The sequence below is a fragment of the Rousettus aegyptiacus genome, unplaced genomic scaffold, assembly GCF_014176215.1.
Source record: "Rousettus aegyptiacus isolate mRouAeg1 unplaced genomic scaffold, mRouAeg1.p scaffold_m13_p_1, whole genome shotgun sequence".
Classification (NCBI taxonomy): domain Eukaryota; kingdom Metazoa; phylum Chordata; class Mammalia; order Chiroptera; family Pteropodidae; genus Rousettus; species Rousettus aegyptiacus.
The window spans coordinates 11,484,993-11,510,087 of NW_023416284.1; the positions used below are offsets into that span (position 1 = coordinate 11,484,993).

The window sequence follows — 25,095 nt, forward strand, 5'->3', positions numbered from 1 at the left end:
TCTGTAAGGTCACAGAGCCAGTGGCAAAATCGGCACTTGAACCCATCCATATCTTCATGGTGAGAGGTTTTCTACTACACCCATGCTATCTTTCCACTTGGTTCAGTCACCGAGCAACTGTGTGAATGATGGGGCAGGCACTGGGGACACAGAGCTGGACTGCTCAGACACGGTGTCGGCCCTCGAGGGGCTTGTGGCACCTCAGGAGGAAGACTGTCAGAAAAACCAGCAGGAAAGAAAGACTGTGCCACTCAGAAAGACCATCATGCCAGCTACTCCAGCACTGCTGGGGAGCTGGGAACTCCTCCCAGTGACTCTTCCAGATAACCAAAGGACCAAGTTTCTTTGCATCCCGGAGGATGGTAATCAATCTCAATGTTTTACAAGGTCCATGTTTTTGCACAGAGGACAAAGCAATGAACACAAACCATTTCTCACTAGCTGAGGGACACCATTAGGCACATCCACGCTTGAACGTGGCCCGGCGTGAGTGCTTTTCAGGTTCCTAACTTGGGGACCAGTATCACAGCCCCAGTTTGTGACCACCTTGACAGTGTGTGAGGGTGGGGTGTGTGTACATGTTTATTCAAGGTTAAGGACCCAGAACTTTCATTCTTTTCTCAAAGAAGTCTAAGACCCTAAAGGCACGGATGTGATCCAACAACAATAAAAATTCCTATTTCGCACTTAACCTGCAGGTTGGGACTAAGCAAGTCACCACTTAATCCCTCAGAACCTCGGTTTTTAAAACTTTAAAATGTGGGCCTGACAACACACCCCACCTTGCTGGGCCACTAAGAATGAGGTAACATGTCTGGCACAGTGTCTGACCCAAAAGGGGTCCTCACAATTCGTCCTCCGTAAACGGTAGGATACTCTCCCCTAGAGTTAAAGCACATGGCTTATCTGCTAGGCCTTTTATATAACGTTGCTGGGTCCTCCCTGATATTTGCTCATTTGACAAGGGTTTTCCATTTAGGCTGCCAGGAGTCTCTTGAAAGGCAGGCGGGGTGTGATTTCAGTTTCCAGGTCATTAAGCACCAACAAAGAAGGGCGATTTCCACGACCCCCAGCCCACACGGTGCCCCTGCTCTGCTCACAAGGGCGCACGCGGGACCAGTGGCTCCCCATCAAGCCGAACTGAGAGGAAGAGACAGGACCATCTGGGCGGAAAACAGTGAGAGGTGCCCTATATTCACCCGCAACAGCGTTTCCCTTGCTGCTTCTGCTCTGTACTGTACTGTCCCCTCCGGGTCCAGCTTTCTCTCTCACGCCCTCTGACCTGTCCCTCCGGTCCTGGATGGTATCAAGAAGCAGTTTTACCATTTCACCTTCCCCCCATTTGCTGGTGTTCCTAAGCCCATCTGAGGCCATCGAAAACAACATATGGGACAGCCCCAGCAGGGTTCCCAAACTACCTCGACTCCCCACCCAGCAATGAGAATTTCCAACTGCCTCCTTCCCTGGTATATTTATCCCAGAGCAAAGCTTAGCAACCTACATACAAGACTCTGTGTCAAATACTACAACAGCCATCAGCTGATTTTTCCCTTACACATCCCTTCAGGGAGTGGAAGATCCAAAATGAATCACACTCAAGAGGTGGGGCTCTGCCTCTGCCGTAGCGTGGGTTAGAAAAGGGTTCAGGATAACCGATTCGTTGACGGCCCCCCAAATGGCTGACTGAACACCGAACGGGTTCCCTGTGTTCAGGGATCAAAGTGTACCCGGTACACTTGGTGGAGCGGCAGATATTCTCATGCAGAGGTCAGCGAGCTGGGTCCCGCAGAAGGCCCGACTGTGCGACCACATCCCAACTGGCAAAGCAGAGTCGCTGCTAGGCGAGGGGGGGGGGGGGCGGAAGCACGGCGTTTGGTGCTCTTCCCTCTTCCCTGTAAGCAGGTGCCCTGTTCCCCCTGCATCCTCCGTCTCCAGCCACCCCACCGATAACCGGGAAAGCTCGCCGGCCCCTGTCCCACGCCCTGAAACTCGGTTCCCAGTCGGCACGCAACCGAAAGGCAACTGCGGCCTGCTGTGCGTGACTCCGCATGAGGAGCAGAGGGGATGACTTCACACAGGGAAACGCCCCAGGTCCGGCGACAGTGACGAGCCCACTGCTCGGGATGCTGCCTGCCAGGGTTCTCACGCGCTGTTCCTGGCTCTGCTAACGGGCCAGCTGGGTGACTGAGGATTTAATCTCGGGTGTGCCTCTCTCTACCTCTCCAGATTTTAAAACACAGAATCACAGAAATGTTAAGCTAAAGGGGACTTTGGAAACTATATAATCAAACACTTCTTTTTAAAATGAAGAAAACTAAGGCCCACACTTGCCTATAACTAAGACTTATCATATAACTCAACAGCAAATGAACCAGGACCAGAAACAAATTTCTTGATTATACAATTTAGTGCTTTCTATCTGCTTATAGTTTAATCATAAGTCAAAATTTTAAGAATGGAGCGAGAATTTTAAAAACCTACTATTTTTAACAAAGTTCTCTATTATTAGAATTAACATTGGGATTTTAAAGAATACTTCAATATTGTTTATATAATTTTATTTTCCAAATTAACTAACTGTTCTTTATTAAGAATACTAATTACCCAAAATGCAAACCAATTTTGAAGGCAAAAGGGAAGAAAACTAACATTTGCTAAGGGCACACCACGGACCAGGCACACATGTGTGTGGGGGTTTCGGGAGCTGAGCACTATTAATTACCCCAGTTTTATAGATAAGTAAACCAAGGCTTAGAAAAGTGACTTGTCCCAGATACCGAGTACCGAATGACAGAGGACACAGAATATACAGGTCTGCCTTCTACGACCAAACAGTCCCCCGAAGAGTGTGAAACAACCCAAACTGAAATAAAATTAATGTCAAATGACTTCCAGAGAACAACCAGCTAGCTCACAAAACCAGAAAGGGGCAGTGAGCCTCTTCCCCCAGGCTGGGCAAATTATGGATGATTCTATCTACTCCCAAATTCTGAAATCTGCTGTCACCTTGAATTACAGAGTCTAATCTCACAAACGCTATCACTGATGGGTGGACATCTCAAAAACACTACAGCCTTTTTCAGACGTTGTCTCCGGCTGACGGTTTCCTGGACCCCTTCGGAAGGTCTGCAAGGCGCCAATACCTATTGCCTGATCATTAATGTTTCACAGATGTCGACAGCTGCTGCCTCCACACGATCCTGGCTGGTTTCACGTAACAAGTGACTAATCCCTCCACTTTGTCAGCTGGCACTCAGACACATAATTAGGGGCAATCCTGAGACATCTTCAATGGATGCCACGCATTCTGTCCATTTCTACCTCAATGGCACAAGACATTCAAAAAGTACTTTGTGAAAGTCGAAAATGATTAAAGCAAGAGTGTCCTGTATTCCGAATGAGAATTAAAAAAAATAAAGTTTGGAAAAAACATCACCTACACATTCACTGACCAAGGCTAAGAAAAGCAAACTCCCTTTTTTTTAATAGCAGAAGCCAATTCACAAAAACCTTCCCCCATAATGGTTTATAAGATGGTCTGGATGAAATCTGTACCATTCGGCAATGGGTTTATGCCAGTCACACACTGCACATGGCTTCCCAAGGTGTGGGAAGACCTCAGGTCCCACCGGCAAACAGTGCAAAAGTGTGAGTCTCAATGGGAAAGCAGCAAGATTTAAGGGACTTGGGAAAAATCAAAGCTCCATCAATCCAAGTATTTCATCTAGAAGGAGGCAGTGCTGCCTTGTGACACATCCAAAGGGAGGTCTGAGGAAAAGAAAAACACATGTTTACACATCGAGCAAAGCATTTGGCCCATATCTTTCCTCAGGTCTGAGCTGCTATCTCAGATGCTATAAGTATGGAAGAATCCCCCAATCCAGCTCAAAGGCTGCCCTTGATCGCGGTCCTCCACTCCGCACTGCAGCCACGGGCGCACATCAGAGTCCTGCAACAATGACTGGCCCTCTAGTGCCCACACACACAACGCCAAAACGCTGGTGACAGAAAAGCACAGCGCAGTGTTTACAACCTGTGACAAATTTGCAAATCTAGCCTGAGACCTGTCACAAAGCTCCCCGTTCTCAGTCATCAGGACCCACCAGGCAGGGAGATGCCTAAAAAATGAGGTCCTTCTGTATCTAAGACCTAAAACAGACCACCTGGACAGTGTAAGTGGTAAAAAAGGAAAAGAAAAAAAGAAAAAGAAACTGGAAGTAAGACAGACAGGGTACATCCTTGGTCTGCATCTTCCTAGCAATGGTAATTTGGACGAGTCCTTCGCAAACTTCCTAAGCCTCAATTCCTTCACCTGTCGAATGAGAATAATAATAATGATGATGCCTATCTTGCAATGTTGTTTTGCGAACAACAGCATAAAGTATACATATGTTAAGAAATTAGCATAATCCCTGAAACATATTAAGTACTCAATAAAAAAATAGGTATCACCACCATGCTCTTACAGAGTTTGGTTCCGGGGGGCACAAGATTCTAATGTTCCTCTATGGAATTAAAACACCCACACCTCCACTTACGTAGGTAACATCACCTGGAGGCATGCAAGTGGGCAGCCATGGAACAGGAGGCTGACAAGCAAAGCAGTCAAGGCCGTTCCTTTGATTCCTTCGGTTCCTTTGGGTGAGACAAAAGTGATCCCTACGAGTGACAGGCGATTACACTCTTCCTTCATCAACAGACAGGTGTCCTTAGAGTTAGTGAACATCTTGCCAAAGACACTTTCTAAAGCTCAAAAACGTCTTTTCTTCCATCCTCGGTTGAACGCTGAGGGCTGTGTCTAAAGAAAGTTTGTGGCTGAGTAAGCGGCTTACAGTCCTTCAGTGAGCGAAAGAACAAAAGAAACGGAAGCAACGAGCTCCAATTCTAAAATCCCTTTCTGACAACCAGGGACGGAACCCGAACGCAGAGGGGCGCGGTTATCGCCATCTCTGAGAGCACCACCTAAAGCGGGCCGTGCCAGCGACGGCGACGACCTCCGCCGAGCAGTTACTCCACGGAAGGCTCAGACTCGAGGGCTTAAAACGCACTAACATAAAAAAATAGCTGAAACGTATGAAGGCGCTCGTCTGAGAGCTTTATGTGCCAACATCTCATTTAACCCTAAAAGCAATGCTAGGCGTTAAGTAAGGACTAGTGTCTCTCTCCAATGTGGCGACTGCGATGCAGAGAGTGTGCTGAGGTCACACGTGTCGTGAGAGGTGGAGCTGGCATTCACAGGCAGGCCGAGCCGACCCCAAAGCCTGTGTGCCTCGTCACTACCCGGTACTGCCTGGCAGCCACCCACTGCTCCCCTTCTTGTCCTGAGAACCACAGCCACCTCTTTGTTTACAAGTCTCTAAAAAAGGAGCCAGTTCCTCAGCACTCGCTTCTGCACAGCTGAGTGGTAAGTGAAGCAGATGGTACAGCACTCTAGTTAGGATTAAAGACTGAGAGTTGTTTGCATTCAAATCCTGACTCCGCCAGGGTCTAGCTGTATGAGCCTGGACGAGTTAATAAACTCTTCTGAGCCTCAGATTTCCCATCTATAAGATGCCGGTAATGAGAGCACATACTTCATACTGTAAGTTTTAGGATCAAGTTGGGGGTAATCCTTATACAGCACTTAGCACACACCTGGGACACAGTCAGTGCTCTAGAAATTTCACATGTTAAGTCAACAGAGAGGGGGAAGGAGAAAAAGGTAAAAGGATATCATCTAAAATTTCAAAATAAAGGCCTCTCTGGCCTTCTGCCAACCTCTAGAAAACAGTGCTGGACTTTGTGCCAGGGACTGGGGCACCAGGAAGTGCTCAGGGCCTTAGGGCCTGGCGGCTTGACTATTTGATCACGGAGGGCTAGATCAGGCTCGGTGATTTGGGCCGAGCCTATTTCGGCACATACTCTAAACGAAGCAGAAATCCAGGATGATGTATAGGACCATCTTTTATGAACCTGAACGCTCGATTTCTCAGGACAGCACTTTCCCGCTCCGTGGTAGATAAAACTGTTTCTCATCCAGGCATTTAAGTTCCCTGGCAGCTTTCATTAAAAGCCAAGCCTTGTAATATGGGACCTTAAGTTAGTAAGGGCTTTCATGAATATAAGAAATGTCACGCTAGCTGGGCCAAAGACCCTCGCAACCTGCTTCTGATAGCAGGACAGGGAGAAAGTTGAGGACAAAGTGCCAGTTGGATGTAACTACCTTCATCACCCTGTTAGGCCATTCCTCACCTACAGATGAAAAGCACAGTCACAGCCCTGCAGTACAGCACAGGGCCCCAGGAGACACACTTTCCCGAGGAAGTTTGCGAGTGGGATGCTGCCTGTTTCCAATAAAGGAAATAGATGGTAACAGCGAGTCTCTCCTGACTCTTGGTCATGTGAATAGGCTTCGAATGCAAACATCAGCTGGGAACTCGCGTGTCTTCTGCACAGTCTGACAGACTTGACCTGAAATAGAGTCTCCACCACTGGAAAAGAGATTAGGAACAGAACACGACGGGCAGAGAAATTCGTCCCAGGTACTGTCACAGCAAGACATCCTTCTCGGATTCCAAAACCAGCAGCACGTTCTGCCCAGACTCCCAGCAGCCGGGGAAACCGAGCGAACTGTTGACCAGGGGGGACCTCAGCAGAGCGGGCCTGGAAACTCACCAGCGAGAGAGCTTCATGTCACAAAGAGAAAACATCTTGGCTTTAGTTTGCCAATTTCCTTATACTTAGCTCATAAGTTCCATGACCAAAACGAATGAGAGGCACGGCAGGAGAGCTCCCAAAAGCAGAGGGGGCTGTTTTGCTCGGCCCTTTCCTCTAACATGAAAGTAGAAATCAATTCACTTCCCCCCTTCTAACCCCTGACTCCCAGGAGAACGCCTGTGTTTGGACGGCCTACGAATGCTCAGCTTTCCGGCAGTGTCCCAGACAGGGAATCCATCCATCCAAGTATTGTCCTTACCTCCCACCTCCTCCGATGTCAGGGAGGGGACCGGGCACATGGCTCCGAGGTCACGCTCCGCACTTAAAGGACCGTGGGAATGCTCGCGGAAACACTCGGTACAGCTGTGCCAGCTGGAATCGCTGCTCAGTGAGAGGCTGGAACGCGGGGAGGGCAGGTCGGACACGGGGGCTGGGGCGCCGCGGGGAGGCAGATGTTACGCGTTATCACAAAACAAACAGAAACGGGCAGACCGTCCACTTTAAATATGTGCCACTTTAATGTACTTCAATTATACCTCAATAAAATGAAGAGCTGGCCAGTCTCCTCCCACCTCACAGTACACTGCTGCCCTCCAGCTTTGGGAAAGCAAGTCCTAATGAGGAAATTCAATTAGGAAGTACACTTAAGGAAACCCAGAGCATGCTGAGTGAAAAGAGGTTTTCCCAAGCACGTCGGTGCCGAGCGGCACACCGAGGCACTCGGAAAAGTGACCTCTGACGCTTCCCACCGCCCTCTGAGGAATACGAAGCTCAAAGGCCCCGCCACTCGCCCGAGCTCCCACGCGGAGCCGGGATCCCCGCCCGGATCTGCTGCGCCCTTCCTGTCCTCCTGGGCTGCTGCACCAGGGACAGACACTCTGCCTAGGAAGCAGCAGCCACGTAAAGCCGCCCAAGGAATGGGAGCTCGGCTCAAACGCATCGAGGGGTCCCAAGGCGGTAACAGCCCAGGCGTGGGCCTGACTCCCCACGCGTCTCAGCACAGGCTGCCCGCTCTCCTTCCTTCGGTTCCCCTTGTAACCAACAGCAGGCAGCTGGTCAACGTTGGGACATCCTGTGACTGGAGAAAATGGCTTAGCTGATTCTCGTAGGAAGATTAAATCCAGAGCGAGGGAGCAAGGGCAGGAATCCGTTTCCAATCGATGATGGAAAACAGATTCAGTCATCAGCCAGGATTCATTCTTACAGGATATAGAAATCAGCAAGTTCCACACAAGACCACAAAAGTTCAAGGAGGTATGGAGGGTGGTGGTACATCCTGGAGAAGAGATGCCTGTGGGGAAGAAGTCTTCTGGCCTTGGGCTAGCCCACTTGAGAGACAGGAAACAACACGTCTCCTGGCAGATAAGTCCAAAAACTCCCACACGGAAAGGTGAGATAAAGTACAGAACTGCCCCACTGACGTAAACGCTTTGCACTGGCGGGAACAAGTTATAAAACCATCGTAGACGACCGCAACCTCATCCCTGTCGAACACAACTGCACACATCTGCGGTAAATTCTGGGAAAAGATGGCATCATCTGGTAAAGTCTCTGAGTTATTAAAGAATCAGAGAATCTCAGCAGCTTAGTGCCCACAGAACCCCGCCTCTCCCTTACAAAACCCCTTAGACTTTGGGTGTCTAAGCCTCCGCCTGATCATCACCGGAGGAGGAAACCTCCCCGGGTCCCTGGGCAGCCCGGTCCCACACAGCACTGTTTCTGAGGTAGCCCTTCCTTGTCCTGTGACTTCTATCCACTGACAGTCCTTCTGCCCTCGAGAGCCACCCCAAGGTGTTCAAGTTCTTGGACACACAACATCTCCTCAAATACCTGAAGCAAGCATCCCATCTTTGCTCACAGAGCAGCTCACCTCCTGGCTAAACACTCCTAGTCTTGCCTGCCTATGACGTGGTTCTGAGACCGCTCGCCATCAGGGGGTTCCCTGAAGTTACCTCTGCTGACTCGATAAGCACTTACGACGCCCCACGCATCTTAGATCCCCTGTCAGATCCAACCTCTGGAGTCTGTTGTTGTCTCCTTTTTGAGGGAATCGAGGTCCTGACATCTGGCACTTCAGCCGCTTCTCCAGCTGCCAACGCATTCTGTGCCCAGGCATGAGAAAGCAGGACAGGGCCAGAGCACAACCAGGCAGCAGGTGCTACCAGTTTTTCCAACAGCTAAACATACATGTATTACTGACATGTCCAATAAACTGCTCAGAGAGTACTTCCAGGCATGACCAGAGAACACTTTAATAAAAGATACATTTGTAATGAATATTTATTAAAAATAGATGCTGGGAGAGATGATGTAAAAATAATTTACTCTCTCATGTAGATTAAACATTTCTCCTGAAATCCAACCCTGGCAACGCAGCCAACCTTTCCTCACGGTGAAAAGGCACGTTTCAGTCCGGCCTAATGCCAGCTGTTCTGGACGGCGACCGCCAGACCCAAAGCGAGGAGCTGCCATGTTGCCAGGCCGTGTGGCATGTGCACCAATGAACAAACGTGAGGAGGAAAAGTTGGCTGACACCCGAGCTGGGGTCCCCCAGGTGCAGTGAATTAGTGTCTGCACAGGCCTTACTGTATCCAACCACGCTAATTCACTCTAGTTCATCCTTAAGACAGACTGTTACACTAAAAACCCTGCTTTCAAAGAACAGTTAATGCAATTAGAAAATACACATAATAAGAAACAGGACTAAGAACTAAGTCCCAGTCAGTTTGCCACGCATTCCTTGGCTGTGCAGCCTGCGTCCCAGCTGCAGCCTGGGGTCCATCCTCTCCCTGCATCCTGAGGATGGGGACCTGAGCACACCAGGAGTTAATCTGCTTGAGGACTCTTCCTGGAAGCAAAGTGAGCTGGGAGGTGTACTTAGCAGCACTGCATTTTTCTCTGGGACTCAGCTTGTTGCCCAGCCAGCCCCAGGGAGAGCTGGAGGGGCTACACAGCACATTCACACTGAGCACCCACTGTGTCTATAAAGAACAAGCCACTAACTGCAGGGTGTAGGGCATGGTCACCCCCTTTTGTGTTAACATACACCCAGGTGTCACCAACACACTCGGAACTCTAGAACTAAAGAGAGGGCCACTTCAGGCCCTCCCCGGGCTCCGAAGTGGCAGAGGCCATGGTGATGCCAGGTGAGGGGTGTCTTGATGGCGGGGGGCCCGGAGCAGAAGGAGATGAAAACGGCAGCTACACAAGAGCACAGGAGAAGTACCCACAGGGGCCCTTCAGACTCATCACAGTGGACATCTCCACATGGTAGAATTATGGGGACTTTAGTCTTTGAACTTTGCCTGTGATTTCCACTTACAGTGGGCAGGCGTTATTTTTTTTACCATTAAAAAACCAGTAAAGAATTTTTAAACTGACCATTTCCAAAAAAAAAAAAAAAAAAAAAAGCCAGCAATCACTCCTGTTTAGAGCTCGCCCAGAGTGTAGGAGAATTCTGTTCTCAAGATGGAGAGGCCCAAATTGCTCATTAAAATTAAACCAGAGGATCCAATTCAAACTAATTTAAGCTAAGGGAGGGTGGAGTGGTCTGGGTGAAAGAAAACTGACCGTGTCGATAGGTAAATGGCGGCTCATTATATTACATGCTTCAAATTTTCCATTAAAAGTTTTTTAAAAATTTAAATCAACACTTCTTTGCATTAAGCCCCAGGTGCCACGTAAGCCGGGCTCCAGCGGGCTTCATGGCTCAGATGGCTCTTAATGTCTACTGGACACTGGGCAATCTTCTCCTACTTGCACTCAGTCCAGGAAAGCCCCTGAAGGGAAGAGCAAAAGGAAACCCTAAACAAAGCTCTGCAGCAGCCCAGGTGCTTCAAGGACTGAAAAAACACAGGGCTCAAAAGTCACCAAAAAAAAACCCTTCCACTTGGAAAGCTTTGCTTTCATTGGTTTCCTGTAAGGATGCCACCAGGCACTCTAGAATATCCAGCTCTGGTTTGTTTTTAGGAAAGTTCCGTTGCTTCTGGCTTTCGTTTGGCTGCCTCCTACACGTTATAGAAATACAGCTCCTTTGTGCCGTGGAAACGGACTCTACACCAACTGCACTAAAAGTCATTCTACCGGGGCCCATGCAGATGGCCAGTACTGGCTTTATTCCCCCTCCAAAAAAAAACCACTTAAAATAATAATTATATCTTTCTCTGAATTAAGGATCTCTTACTTTTATAAAAGGGTTTTTAAAAACCCATTCCCATTTTGAAATAAAGAAGACGCTGTATAATAGAACCACGTTAACATCACCCTAACTCAGGGCCCAGCTGAAAGGAGAAACAAGGTCGCTCAGGTCAATGTCTGCCTTTAAAAAACTTCAGGAGCCGAAATTCAAGTAATAACTCTGACGTGAATGTGAGTGCCTAGCACTTCACAGACGAGGAACCTGGGGTGCAGAGGCCCGGTCACCTGACCAAGGCCACACAGTGGGTGTGTAATGGCTGCAGTGTGCGGTGTGTACCCCATGTACCACTTTAAGGAAGGCACACACCCTCTAGGGTAGTTCACGGCTCCTATACTCAGAGAAATGCACAGACATACAAAAATTTGAATATTTGGTGGGTTCACAGACCTCTCTGGTCCCCCAAACATCCAAGGTTAAAAACCTCTGTTCAGATTTTTGATCACTGAAAAACTCCAGCAAAAGTGTCCAGTTAGAAAGGGATGCAAGTCTATGGCCATGCTACCCTGAACAAGCCCAATCCTGTCTGATCTCAGAAGCTAAGCAGGGTTGGGCCTGGTTAGTACTTGGATGGGAGACCACCTAGGAAGACCAGGTGCTGTAGGTGTAAAAAACTAACTAAATAAATAAAAATAAAAAATGAGGGATTGTAAGCTGACAAGATCCTTGCAATCTGTGAGGTCAACCAAGGGTTGCCTTGCCTTAAAAAAAAAAAAAAAAAAAGGAGGGGAGGGGAGGAGAAGGGAGGAAGGGACGTATGTGTAAATGTCCTCACCCTCTCTCTCCTAAAGCAGCATGGCCCAAGGCTGCCTTCCTGCCATTTCCAACAGCCCGGCACTGAGGTCTCCGGTACCTCTGCTACCGCCCACCCTTACTAACCTTTACTGAAAACTAAGGATGAACAAAAAGGAATTATTTACAGAAAACAGAACATACCTAAACCTGTCTAGACTATAAATGCTAAGATTTTGCTGAAATAAACTACACCCTGGCCTCTCAGGGCACCGCCATCTCCACAGGTCCTGGTCTGGCTTTTCTACTTACTTCCCGCCACTTTCCACCTTGAGCCTCAACCTGACATAAAGGACCTACCTCCTGGAAATCTAGACCTGCTTCTGGGGCCGAAACGTACACTTTCAAGAAGTAGGTGAAATTCGGAAGTCTAGAAAGCAATTTTGCAAAAACAGTTCCAAATTTGGAGCAAAAAATTTTTTTCAGGTACAAACTCCTGGCCCAGAATTCTGCAATGGTCTTCCATTAAGTTTTTACAGCATTATTTATAGTAGCAAAAAGCAAAACAACCTTAATGCCTAGTGTAAGTAAATTATGATACAACCATGAGATAAACCACTATATAGTCATTAACAGGTAATCTGCAAAGGTATTTTGAGAAAAAAGACTTGAGATGCCAGTGGGAAAAAAAACAGGATGTAAAATTTAATATACAAAAGCTACATTTTCAAAATGTAGCTTTAAAAAGTGCTCAGAGAGAAAAAAAGAGTGGTTTTATCCATAAGAGGGGGAATTTTGAGTGTTATCTTTCATCCTTTATATGTACTTTTTTACATTTTCCATAAATGAAACATGGACTTTTCCCCCTTTACCTTTTTCTTCTGATTGTATGACGTGACCTCTGTAGCAAATTCAAGCACTATAAAAATAAAAAGTCCCCCTATGATCCCACCACCCAGAGATAATTACTCCCCACGGGTAACCACTAATAATAATTTGGCTTCCATTCTTCTAGACGTTTTCCAACAAGCATTCTTTCAGAATCGAATAATTTCCTTAAAAAACAACCCATACCATTCCATACATCTGAAATGTCCAGAAAGAAAGACCAGTGGCTGCAGGGAGTGGGAACGGGGAGCAGCTGCGAATGGGTGCCAGGACCCTGTCTGGGGGGAGGGAGATGTTGGGTGGGATTCTGTAAATTCACTAAAAAATTCACAAAACTGAATCATACACTTAACACCAGAGAATTTTATAATTTTATGATTCCATAAAGCAGCTGAAAAAGCCCAAACACTTCAGAGCCAGTGTCAGGACCAGATGCACGGACAGTACTGGGCAGCTCGGCCCAGACGGTAAGGGAGGCAGCCCCGGGCTCTGGGCCCTGCTTTTCTCGAGAGCACATGGCAGGACCAACTGGTAGGAACAGAGGAAACTGGAGGCCTCCCAGGAATCACTGGACAAGCTACCTTCATGCAGAGGCTCACCAGGTAATCTGAGAGTCAAGGGGAGAAAGGCCAGTTTCAGTGGACACAGGACCCAGAGAAAACTGACCCTGAAAAGGCATTCCTAAGGCTCACATCAAAGATAAGTGGTGGAGGAGACAGAGCACTGGCCCAAGCACCCAAACACCTTATGAAGTTCAGCATGTGCCGTGTGCAGGAAAACTGAAAACAAACGCTCTCATTCAGCAGAAACTTTAAAGCTGTCCTTGACAAGATGCTGCTCCCTGGAGGTCCTCAAAAGTGAAAAGAAATGGACCAAAGTTAAAATGAATCAGACGACATTAAGCCATGTGGAAGAGAAAATGAGTGGGAGATTATGCATTTCATAAAAGCACAATGACTACAGAATAGAAAAGCACTGTGGATGCCGTAAGGGTATAAAATGGGTTCAATTATCTCAGAAAGTAATTGGCAATTGTGTATCAAAAGCTTGGAAAGTGTTCACAGCTTCCTAGGAATATGCCCTAAAGAAATCAATCAAATTTATATACAAATGTGTCTATTGTGTTGCAAAAAAAAAAAAAAGGAAATAACCTCCCCAACAACAGGGGAATGATCAAATACTCTGTAACTGGTAAAACATTGCACAGAGCATTCTGAAAAACATGGGGGGGAAATGATCTATTTTATGCTAACCTAGTCAAGTTGGATATAAAACTTTAATCTCAACTAAGAAAAAAAAAGCCCAAATCCTGGAGAGAAACAATATATGAAGATGTTAGCAGCATTTTTCTTTGGGTAGGGAGATTAACTGATTCTTTTTCTCCTTTTATTTATTTTCCTGAACTCTCCAAATTTTAGTAGAAGTATTTCTCAATCTCTAAAAATCTGTCAACTGGATTTTGTTAACTTTATCCTCTTTTGTATTGTGTAGAAACTAGGCTTTACTTAATTTTCCAGACCTAAAGTTTTAATCCTGAATATTCTTTCTTAAATTACAACCCCACTGATCAAAAAAAATAACAACTGCCACCTACAAAATCGCAGTGGGCCTCCAGGAGGTGTGCCACCTCCAGCCCTCACTGAAAATAATCTCTACTAAGAGCATGTTAAATTTTTGTCACCCTTTGGGAGGTAAGAATTTTGTAGTTGTTTGTGGTTGCTTTGTTTTAATGCAAGACAGAAAAATGCTGATGAATTTGAAACTTAACCTAGAGGGAGTCACTCACTGGGCGAGATCAGATCTAATCCTTGAAGGGGACCCAATATCACCTGGAAGGAAGCTGGGACCACAAGATCTTTGTGCCTTCCTAAGGGTGTTTTGTGGATGTAGAAATTCAGCTAAATGCTTTTTAGCTAGCAGGCTGGTGTAACAGACATGCCCCGGGGCTGTCACCCCAAGCTCAGGGTCAGAGCAGCCTAGCCAGAGCCCAGCTGAGAAGTGCAGGAGGAGGGCACAGCCCCAGGAGCAAGCTCTCTGCTCTTCCCCTCAGGCCTCAATTAGAACGCTGTGCCACTCTCTAATGAGCTGGTGCCACTCTAATGAGCTGGTGTCACCTAAGCTACCTGCTACTAAGTGTAGCTGAAGTAGAAAGTTTATGTGATGTTTAAGAATTAGAACAGATTCCATGTTAGCTCTAATTATGACACTCTCACCTGCATTCTAATAAGCTTTCTTCGATGTGGGGAAAAAGGGTGGAGACAGAGCTAACACAGAGGGAGCTGAGCAAACTTCGGCCTCCACCCCGAATGGGCGGGGCCCATGAGTGCCTCCAGGCCTGGTATGCGTGGGCTTTTCTTTTGGAGAAAGTGTGAGCCAATCAGCCAATCATATAAGTGTTAAGGGCTGTGATCTTTAGGGATGGGAAGACAAATAATAAATAATCTCCAAAGAATGGAATGTGAGATGGGGGCTGGAGAGACCCTGCTTATACAGCAGGCAGGTGCGCAGCTGGTGCAGAAAGGCATGCTGGGGCAGCTCCAGAGGTGAAAGCCACACGCGGAATGCCGACTTTCTCTGCCGGCACTTTCCACCTGCGAGAGGGTTTTTCCTTTTCAAAACAGAACTTCTGCTCTCCGTTGTAAATCAGTTTGAATGGGCTGTCTCCTCCCTTCTCCCTCCCACCATATTGGATATCTGATTAACATTTTTCTGCTTTTGTTGCCCCAAGTTGAAGGGTGTTTAGAAACTGAAATGAATATATTATTTCTCACTCCAGCGACCTCTTTAATCCACAAATCCCCAAGGTAAACCACTCCCAAACTTTTTCCTCTCTGAACCACAAATCAAAACCTGGTGGCAGCTGCGACACTTTAGACCAAAGAAAGATGTGTTTCACCATCTCTTACCTATCATTTTGTTTTTTTTCATTCAACTGCAAATGATTCACTTAGAAGTTGCCTGGTGACCTGATCAGCTTTACTCTCTCTGTATGCAACAAGTTGTCACTTAGCCAACACATTTCCTGGGGAGGGAGGAAGGGGGGCCTGTTTTCAGCATCTGTCAGTTTAATCCCTGGCCTTGCTCACATCCAGAAAATCTCATCTACCGCGTGCCATGTGGACTCAACTACCCTTGCTATTTACTTTTCCTGCTATCGCCCCTCGCCATGGCGGTTTCCATCCTGATGGCCACTTAAGCCATCTGTTGCTGCTCCTCCTCTTCTGTCAGATGTGACACGCGTGTCACCGCTCTAGGTTCCGGGTCACCTCTTCGGGGCTGGCCATGGCCTAGGTGGGAGAACTCTGTGTCCTGGAACTACCTGGACACCAGAGGGGATGATGGGTTAGAAACCATCATCTGCAGGCTTAAGAGGCCTGAGGAAGTGGAAAGACGACATGACGCTCAGACGCTGTTCCAGGCTGCCCGGTGCCCCCTCCCGGCTTCTCCCATCTGGCCTCTGCCTGACCCAAACGGCCAGCCGGGTGGTTTTCATTTGCAGATGAAACCCCCGGCAACTCACTGCCACAAACCCCCTGACCTCGGAATCGATGTAAGGCACAAAGTGCACTTGTATCACTGAGCAGGACTGACTGACAGGCCTCACTCTCTAAGGCCAGAACCAGGGGTAGAAGAACAAAGTGGGGTCTTGATGCTTGAAAATTCTAACAGCCAAGAAAAAGAAATGTATTGGTCTGACAAGATGTGAATCAAGTCTGGCACTGGAGCTGAGGACGCAGGGGGAGGATTCTTAAATGTCTGCATTTTGTCTTACACTGAAGATGCCAGTACTGGACCTTGTCTCTAAGCCACTCACTAGCACACTCAAGACAATGAAGTAATAAGCAGGTCATCAATGTGAATTAGGATATGTCTACACAACATAATATTACGAAACAGCTAAAATTAGGTTTATAAAAAAAAGCTAATGATATACAAAAATGGTGATGAGGATTATAATATATTTATGCCGACGAAGGGTTTTCTGTGTGCCAGCTACTATTCCAAGTGCTTTACATGTGTTAGCTCACTCAGTCCTCCTAACACGCCAGTAAGATAGCTTCTGTCATTGACTGATCCTATTTCATAGAGAACAGAGAGAGAGGTTAAGTAACTTAGCAGAGATCACGAAGCCAGTAACTGGTAGAGCTGGAGTATGAACCCATCAGCATGAACCCATGTTTTTACCTGACATGCTATAGTGCCACCCATAATACAATAAAGTATAACGTGACGTAACAATATGTATACAACGGTATCTATGTATATATCCGCCATAAAATTTAATAAAAGGCCAGAGTAATACTCCGAAATAAGTGGTTTTGTCTAAGTAGTAGGATTAAGATAATTATTTCTTTTTATAATTTGCTAGTTTGCTAATTTTCTACAATTTACAAAATCAGAAAAAAAGATCATGACAATGATCATTTTCAAGTCCTTAGAGAAAGATACTCAGTGTACTGACACTAGGGATTGCCAGTAACCAGTCCCAGGAATTTCTAATGAAATTTCTCACAAATTACTTAAATCTCACCACCACCACCACCACCACCACCACCACCACCACCACCACAAACATTTCTTAACCTGTGAAATGAGAGTATCACTACCCAACCTCAGAGATGTGTCAAGATGAAATGAGCAGAGGCAGGGTTCCGGGCACAGAATCTGGCATCACAATCATCCCGTCAAGGCACCATCCATAATAGCAACAGCCACCACTTTTTGGACATCCACCCCACTAGGCATGCAACACATGCTGAGTCAACTCCTTCTAACTCCCAGAGGTGAAAGAAAGTGAGGTTCAAGAGCTCATCCAGGGCGGGGCCTGCAACAGGCTCACTCAAGGTTCAAATCAGGTTTGCCAGGCTCCAGCGCCCACGCTCCTCCCATGATCCCTGCTTCCCTTACAGATCAAGTTCCAGGTGGAGACAGACAAGGCCCGCCACCCTGGGGCTTCTCATCACCATCTTCCTCTTATTTTCTTTCTCTGGGTCACTCCCTTTCTTTTCAACTATTTCAGACTCCTTAGGGTCCAGGGAAAAGGGAACATGTCTCACAGTGAAATGATTACAATGAATTCTCAGTATATTTTGCTCGCACCCAAAATCTGATCCACCTGGTTCAATTATCCCAACTGTCCTTAACTCAGTCCAAGAAGTTCTACAGACGGACCGCTGCGGAAAGTCTTGGGGGCAAGCTTCAGCCAGCCGCTCTTTAAGCCACATATCAGTGCACTCTATTTTTTGGCATTAATTTCAGGAGTATAGATTGTGGTTTCCATTTTGGTGCATTTGATTCTAGGTGACAGTGGTATGGTGGCCTTTAAATATGCATTCTGCCAGAGGACACTAGTCCCAGTTCTCCCAAACAGGACAAAAAAGCTCAAACTGAGGAGGCTGAGATGGGCAAGTGAAAGCATCGCTGTGGATTAGCCTGGACCAGAGGAGCACAGTGTCCGTCTGAAAAGCTTCCGAAGAGGCGCTCTCAAAGCCGCGCTGTGCTCCCAAGATGCTTTCTTGTCCCCGGCACAGGTGGGCCCCACCACAGGAAACGCAACACGTGAGCATTCCAGTCCCTCCCCAGCCTCCCAAACAGACTTCCTGCTGGGGTTCATCACATGTGGCAGAAGAATGTTTTACTTTCTAAAATTTAAAAAAAAGTTCACCATCTGGTCCTTAGGGTGTGGATCTGGCATACAAAATGTCCATTTTAGTTACCATATACTTGAGGAGTGTTTCTAGAATCTAAGAGCAAAGGCCGCCTCGACTGGACCCATCACGAAGCAGGAAGGGAAAGATCACTGGGAGGTTACACCAAGGTTCGAGCCATCATTTTACAAACAAGAAGACTAAATGCAAAAGAAAAGCTGGCACAAGAACCTCTGGGAGCAAAAGCTCTTAAAAACCATCCTTTCACACGTCTGCAATGTCAGACGATACTTAAGCTTGTGTTGAAAAATCTTTCACTTCTGAAGGATAAAAGGGCAAGGAGGGGGGGAAGTATGTAAAACACAAGACACCCCGTTTATTTTGGAAAAGACCTGTCTAAAGTCTACAAAAGGTTATGAAAAACCCCAGTGACACCACCGCCATTTGTTTTGAGAATAATAGAAAGGGATGTTTATTATTTGTAAGAATTATCTCTGCTGTTACATGACTCATGCCGGCATGCTAGGCCTGCTCTCATCTGGTGCCAAGGAAAGACTGCTGAACTAGAAAGTTTGCAAAAGTTACTGCCCGATAAGCGTCGCACTGCAGGGCAACCTGATCTGCCCCAAATCGGCGGTGGGGAGGAACTGTAACTGTTCCTCTCATTATTACCAGCTGTTCTTATTTTACTGTAAGACCTTTAACGACATTTTAATCTAAGAACTCATCAACCTCAGCAGTTGAATTACTCAGAAATGCCCAAAGAGTCAGCATAGTTCCCAAGGAGAGCCCGCCGCGGGTTCTGGGGGCTGGATCCTGGCACAAGGAAGGAAAGTGGTTGGGGGAGAAGAAAGAGACAGGAGAGGAACTGGGAAAAGACGGCGGACAAGAGAAAAAGAACTTACTGCCACGATGGCACACAAGCAGCCTTTAAGCGCGGAAGCACACAATCCTGTAACTGGCAAAATAGGAAAGCCTGTTTTCCTGCTCCCAACTAACATGTAGTGGAAGGAAGGAGAGAACAAACAGTAACGGATAAAAGAATCCTAATATCACCCGACGCTTGTGTAGCACCCAAGAGCCTGCAAAGTGCTTCCACCTTAGTTGCTGGACCCTCAGACGGAGCTGCAAGGAAGACGGTCCCATCCCCGCCGTCCGGAAGAGGACACAGAGGCTCCGGGAGGCCAGTGCTCCCAGGGACAATGCTGGGACTACTGGGTGAGCACACTTCTGCACAGGACAGTTTGAAAATATTAGCAAATAACGTACTCCCAAATCATCTAGTTATTGCCTCCACTTCTCTGGAAGACTCGGAAGCGTCTAAGTCTCAACACATCCAAAACCGGCCTCAAGGTTTTCCTCCACCAAAACCTGTCAATTACACGTAGAGAACAGCTAGCGTTTATCGAGCATTTACTATGTGCCCGTATTAATGCTATGAAACATTTTAATTTACTATTTTATTATTACTCTTCTCCACCCCCAATACCAACCCTCCCCCTTTGCCAAGCCGCCAGCATGTCTCACCTGGCCTACCAGAGTCGTCTTCTGATTGACCCACACCTGCCCCAGCACCCACTCCCTTCTCCACACCTGGGCCACCGCGAGCTTTTGAAGGCTCGAATCTGATCACCCCTCATTGCTTACACTCTTCAAGGGCTCCCAAGATAAAGACAAACCCCCTGTGGAGCCTGCTAGCAGGAAGGACCCATGCACCTCTTCATTCTCATTTCCTTCCCTGCTCCTCAGTCCCTCATACGCACTAAGCTTCCTGTCTTGGAGTTTCGCACATGCTGTTCCTTCTGCCTGGATTGCTATTCTCTTGGCCCGAGCCTAGCCCTTCCTGACCATCCCTATGTCAAACGCCCTGTTCCAGCCTCTTGTGGCAGCCGTACCGCCCTCAGGGCATCCTGACTGTTCAGTGTCCATCTCCTGTAGGTGCCAGAAGAGCAAAGGGGATGTTCTTCCTGGTCACCTCTATCTCTGTATCACCTGGGTCTGACGCAGTGTTTAACTCATGGTGAGGGAACAGGTCTTCACGAAAGAAGTCAACGGCTCTCTCTGCCAGAAAACCATGAAGAAGAGAAGGGCTTGCAAGCTGGCTCCTGGTCCTAGGTGGGCCTTCGCCCGTCATGTGGACGTAAGGATGGTGAGAGGCCTCGGGGAGGTGTGGCAAGAGCACTGGATGTGGAGTCGGCGCGTCCAAGTTGGGAGGCCCGATGGTGACTGTCCCTGTGGGTGAGTGGCACAAACCAGAGACACACCCCAGGTGCCTCTGGTTGGAATCAGTGTCAACCTACAAGTCCTGTGACAGAACACACCCCAATTCTGGCCACCTCCACCACACCACCCTTTCTCACTGGACATCCTAACCGCTCTCCTTTAATCCTTTACCTGCACAGCAGACAGAATAACCTTTCATAACATAAGAGCACGATACCCTCCTGCTTAAAACCCTTATGGCTTCTTGTTCACATAAGAATAAAACCTGGCCCGACCCTGGCAGCCTGACGGGCATTTTGCTCTCTAGCAAGCCCTTCTTTCTATGTCTCCACTTCGGGGCTCCACATCGGCTGTCCCTCCTCGTTTCTCCCCATGGCTGGCTCCCTCCCCTCCAGTCTTGACCTCACTTGGGAGCCCCGCCCCAGGGGCCTTCCCCACCCCTGGGGTCCCAGCACGTCACCCTGCTGGGTTTGTTTACGCTCTGTCCTGTCCCCAGAAAGCAGGGACTTTGTGGTGGATACGGGTGAACTTTAATGAATCAATGCCTCTTACAAATAACAGTTACTGAGCACTGCCGGGAACCAGGCGGCAAAGAAGCACATGGGATGTATTAACTCATCCCCAAACAACAAGCCTGTTCCCACTTCACTGATGAGGAAAATGAGGGATGAAGGAGGACAATGGGCCATGTGGGAGCCCAACCCAGGCAGCCAGCTCCAACACCTGCGCTGCTCACCAAACCCCAGGTGTGCTGCCTCTTGTTGCTTTACTGGATTACGGATTTGTCGCCCACAGTGGACAGGGTCTCCTGGAGAGCGAGCATTGTTTCTTAGCGGCACTGGTTTCCCCAGGGCCAGGCACTCCCATAGGGGGTCCCGGAGGTCCCGGATGAAAGCTCAGGAACAAGGGCGGGGGAATCAGAGAAGCGCTGGCAAGGGAGGCTGTACGAGACAGGCAGGACCCGCATGCCCTCCTCCTGCTTACAGCGCACACCCGCACTCACAGCAGGGACGAGGACCGAAGGACCGGCCACACAGGGCACATCCTCAAAGAGCAAGTCTGTCCTACAAAGCCACCTACTTTACACCCTGTAACAGCTACGTCCTCGTTTTAAAAAACTCTTCCACAAGAAGTCAAGCAAATGATATGTGGAAGGGGTTCCCTACTGCTTTTACTTTAGAAAGTTAGCTACAGTGCCTGAGGACGGTGACTGTGTTTTCTGTGTTTCACATCTACACACAGGCTTCCTTCCATCCTTGCAACCCTGTGAGGCCCATGTGATCGCCCCAACTGACAGGAAGGCTCAATGATTTGATGGAACTTGTCAAGGGCGACCCAGCGGCTGGGCTGGAAAGCCAGGCTGACTGCAAACTTGCACTCTTTACCGGAATGCCAGAAGCTTCAATGATGTATTTCTGAAAGTTGTTATAATTTTCTCCAAATGCCCTAGAGGTACTCATTCAGGCAGTGCAGCTTCGGGGCTGGAAGGCAAAGGCAGAAACAACTGGGGTGAAGCACCGTTCTTCACAGTGATGTTTCTAATGCGCCCACCACAGCTTAAAGCTAAAGCTTCTCTGGTAAGAAAGGGCAGACGTCAGCAGGAACCACAGAGAAAAGATAAACTCTTGGTAAAGGGGAGGAGGAGGGGCTGAGTGGCTGAGTTCAGGCTGTGAATTCACGGAACCTTCCTGCAAAGAGGAAGCCAAACTGCACACCGAGCAGCCAGGAAGCAGAGGGCCCAGAGGGGCTGACAGCTCTGAGCCTCACGGGCCAATTACAGGCAGCCTGGCCCAGAGGAAGGAGCAGGCTGGCTCCCATGACTGAGGGCAGATGGAGGCAATTAACGCCTCCTGTCCAGGTGCCCGGGGGGGACAGGGAACAAAGGTGGCCAGCTAGGAAATATGAAAAGCCAAAGTAGCCCAGAGTACCAGCTAATGAGAGTGGAGTGTGATAACCAAAGCATTCAACACCAGCAACTGCTCCCCGGGCCCCCAAGGGCTCAGAGCATCAAAGACTTGGGTGACAGTCTGTTTCCATTTCTATTTTTTTAACTCAATAAATAAACTTTATTCTCTGAAGGAGGCCAATTTGAGAGGACTTGTGTGCCCACCCGATGGGTCTGCCAGACAGGTAATGGAGTCCAGACAAGCAGGAAGCCCTCGCGGACCGCCACCTCATGGTTTGGGGCAGTGAGCCTTCAACATGCGTGGGGTATGTGATCCTGTAATACATGGCAGTTCAGGACGACCACAGCACGTGTCCTCCTGTCACTGCCCGCCAAGCCTCGGGTCTCTTTGGCCTGGCCAGTTCACTCACGTCATCTACTTGTCACGGTGGGCCTTGGGATTTGCAGTCCTGTTCTATAAAAGTTGCTGAGGAGTACGGAGGGAGAACAGCCCCAATTCTGGAATGTGCCACTCATCTTAAATGCTTCCAAAAGGATTGGCAGACGCAGAGGTTACAGTCACGCTAGTACCACAGAGGCTACCACATACATTCTTCCCAAGCCATGAAGAAGTTACTTAAGTGAGAAGACCAATTTCCTGGGTTTTATAGTGTTCCTACATGCAAGGCTCATAATTTTAAGAGCAACCCATAATCTGCTGTTGTAAGTGAATGGAATGAGTTAAAGACAGAAGAGCTCTGAGAAATAAACAAAAGAAAAACAAAAATAATCCTTGAATCCTAACAAAACCTCTCAGAAGAGGGTCCGCTGCAAATCTGAGGCAGGATTGGGTATTCTGTAGGAAACCAGTAAACACACACACACACACACGCACATATACACAAGACAGAGCTCCAGCTGCACGTAGAGGCTGGCATATGGGACCCCGCCTCGGAATCCCAGCTTGAGTTCCCTTAAACGTTCACAAACAAACTGCTTTAGGTGGAAGGAACCACCTACCCATTCACGACTGCACTGGACAGAAAGGCGAGCTCCAGCTCCCAGGCACGGCCTGTCTTTAGGTTTGAGCCCATCCAACCACACGACATCCTCAAACAGACCGTATTCACCTGAGCTGCCCCTGCGGTCGGTCTACTTGGGAAAGGGGAACAGAGCAGCCAAGGGCAAGACCTGTTCAGGCCACAGGGGTCAAAAACGCAACACATGACCCGACACTCTAAAGGGAGAAGGAGCAGAGGTTTAGCCTGAGCTGCGACTTCAGGGAGAGGTGTTCCTGCACAGGTCATCTTCGGTCCTCTAGGTCACAAGATGGTAAGAGGCACTAATAAAGGCCTTTATACTCACCTTAAGGCACTCTTGAAGATTTTCATCCAGGAAATGTAATAATGACCAGCATTCCACGCTATTATTACTTAGAGATTAGCCCGATTGGGGCGGGGGGAGCCTTAACCATATGGTTAACCCCAGAAATGCAGGAAGTTCCAGCAAAAAGGCTGTCAATGTCACTCTACCCAAGCCTTGTTGGAACTAAAGCACAGCAGGAAAATCGAGCAAACCAAAGGGGATTTAGAAGCATTCACAAAGGGAGGGGCCTTGGGATTAATGGACTCTTTAATTTTCGAATTTCCTGAGGTTTATGGCTAATTAGGCCCCTTAACCATACTGTAATGTGATCAAATTTCAGCTGAGCTCTCGGAACAGCTGAAGGAGGAAGATGGCACAGAAATCACCACTGGGCCCCAGGGACTGCAGACAAGGCCCACAGCATTTGCTTCCTGCCTAGATCCGCACTAATTAGGCACCTCTAATTCCCCAAACAAGGGCTCCAAGGGCACTGTGCAATCCACTGCTAACACGTGGAGATCTCGGCTCTTACTGCTTACCGATAATCCCCTCATTGGTACAGGCACACACGGCTCGAAGGTGAGGGAAATGACAGTAAGTGAAACTAGCGAACACACATATGGACAAAAATATTCAACCTTGTTAACGTACAAATGAAAAATAAGCTATTAAATTAGAAATGAAGGGAGAAAACACCCAACACTGATGGGGAAGCAGTAATAGCACCCTTGTACTGCTGGTAGCATTATGACCTGGCATAACACTTGGGAAACACAATTTAGCGGTTATTTGTCAAGAGCTGTAAAAAAGTACCCATACTTTCATACAATAATATTCCTGGGAGTCCATCCTACAAAAGAATCCAAATACCCAGAAAAATGCACAGAGGGCCAGTCACAGCGACATTGCTTATAACGCAAAAAACTGGAAAGTAACCTAAAGACGGAACATCGGGCAAGTTACTGCTCTCTCTAAGGAGTACCAAGCAGCCACTGAGGGAGGATGGTGATGAAGACTTCTTACTAATATGAAAAAACCTTACGTCTTATAAATTATTTTTAATCGACTTTGCTTTTTAGAGGAGTTTTAGGTTCGCTGCGAAACTGAGTGGGAGGTGCAGAGATGTCCCACATGACTCCCACCCTCACTCAGGCATAGCCTCCTCCGTCATCGGCATCTGTCACCACAGCGGTACCTGGGGTACAACTGATGAACCTGCGCTGACATCACTGTCGCCCAAAGCCCACAGTTTCCACTAGGGTTCACGCTTGGTTACATTCTGAGTTTGGACAAATGTACAATGGCCTGTATCGACCATCTGGAGTAGCCTACAGAAGAACAGTTTCGCTGCCCTAGGAATTCTGTGCTCTGCCAACTCACCCCTCTCTCACCCCTAACTTCTGACAACCACTGATTTTTTTACTGTCTCCACAGTTCTGCCTTTTCCAGACTATCATATAGTT

At 47.8% G+C, this 25,095-nt stretch overlaps 1 protein-coding gene and 1 pseudogene across 2 annotated transcripts in view; one reads left to right on the plus strand and one right to left on the minus strand.

The window, feature by feature from the left end:
* CAPZB (capping actin protein of muscle Z-line subunit beta) overlaps positions 1 to 25,095 on the minus strand; it is a 123,941-nt gene that overhangs the window by 77,037 nt on the left and 21,809 nt on the right. The gene's annotated exons all lie outside the window — the stretch shown is intronic.
* LOC118606650 lies at positions 11,380 to 11,498 on the plus strand (annotated as a pseudogene).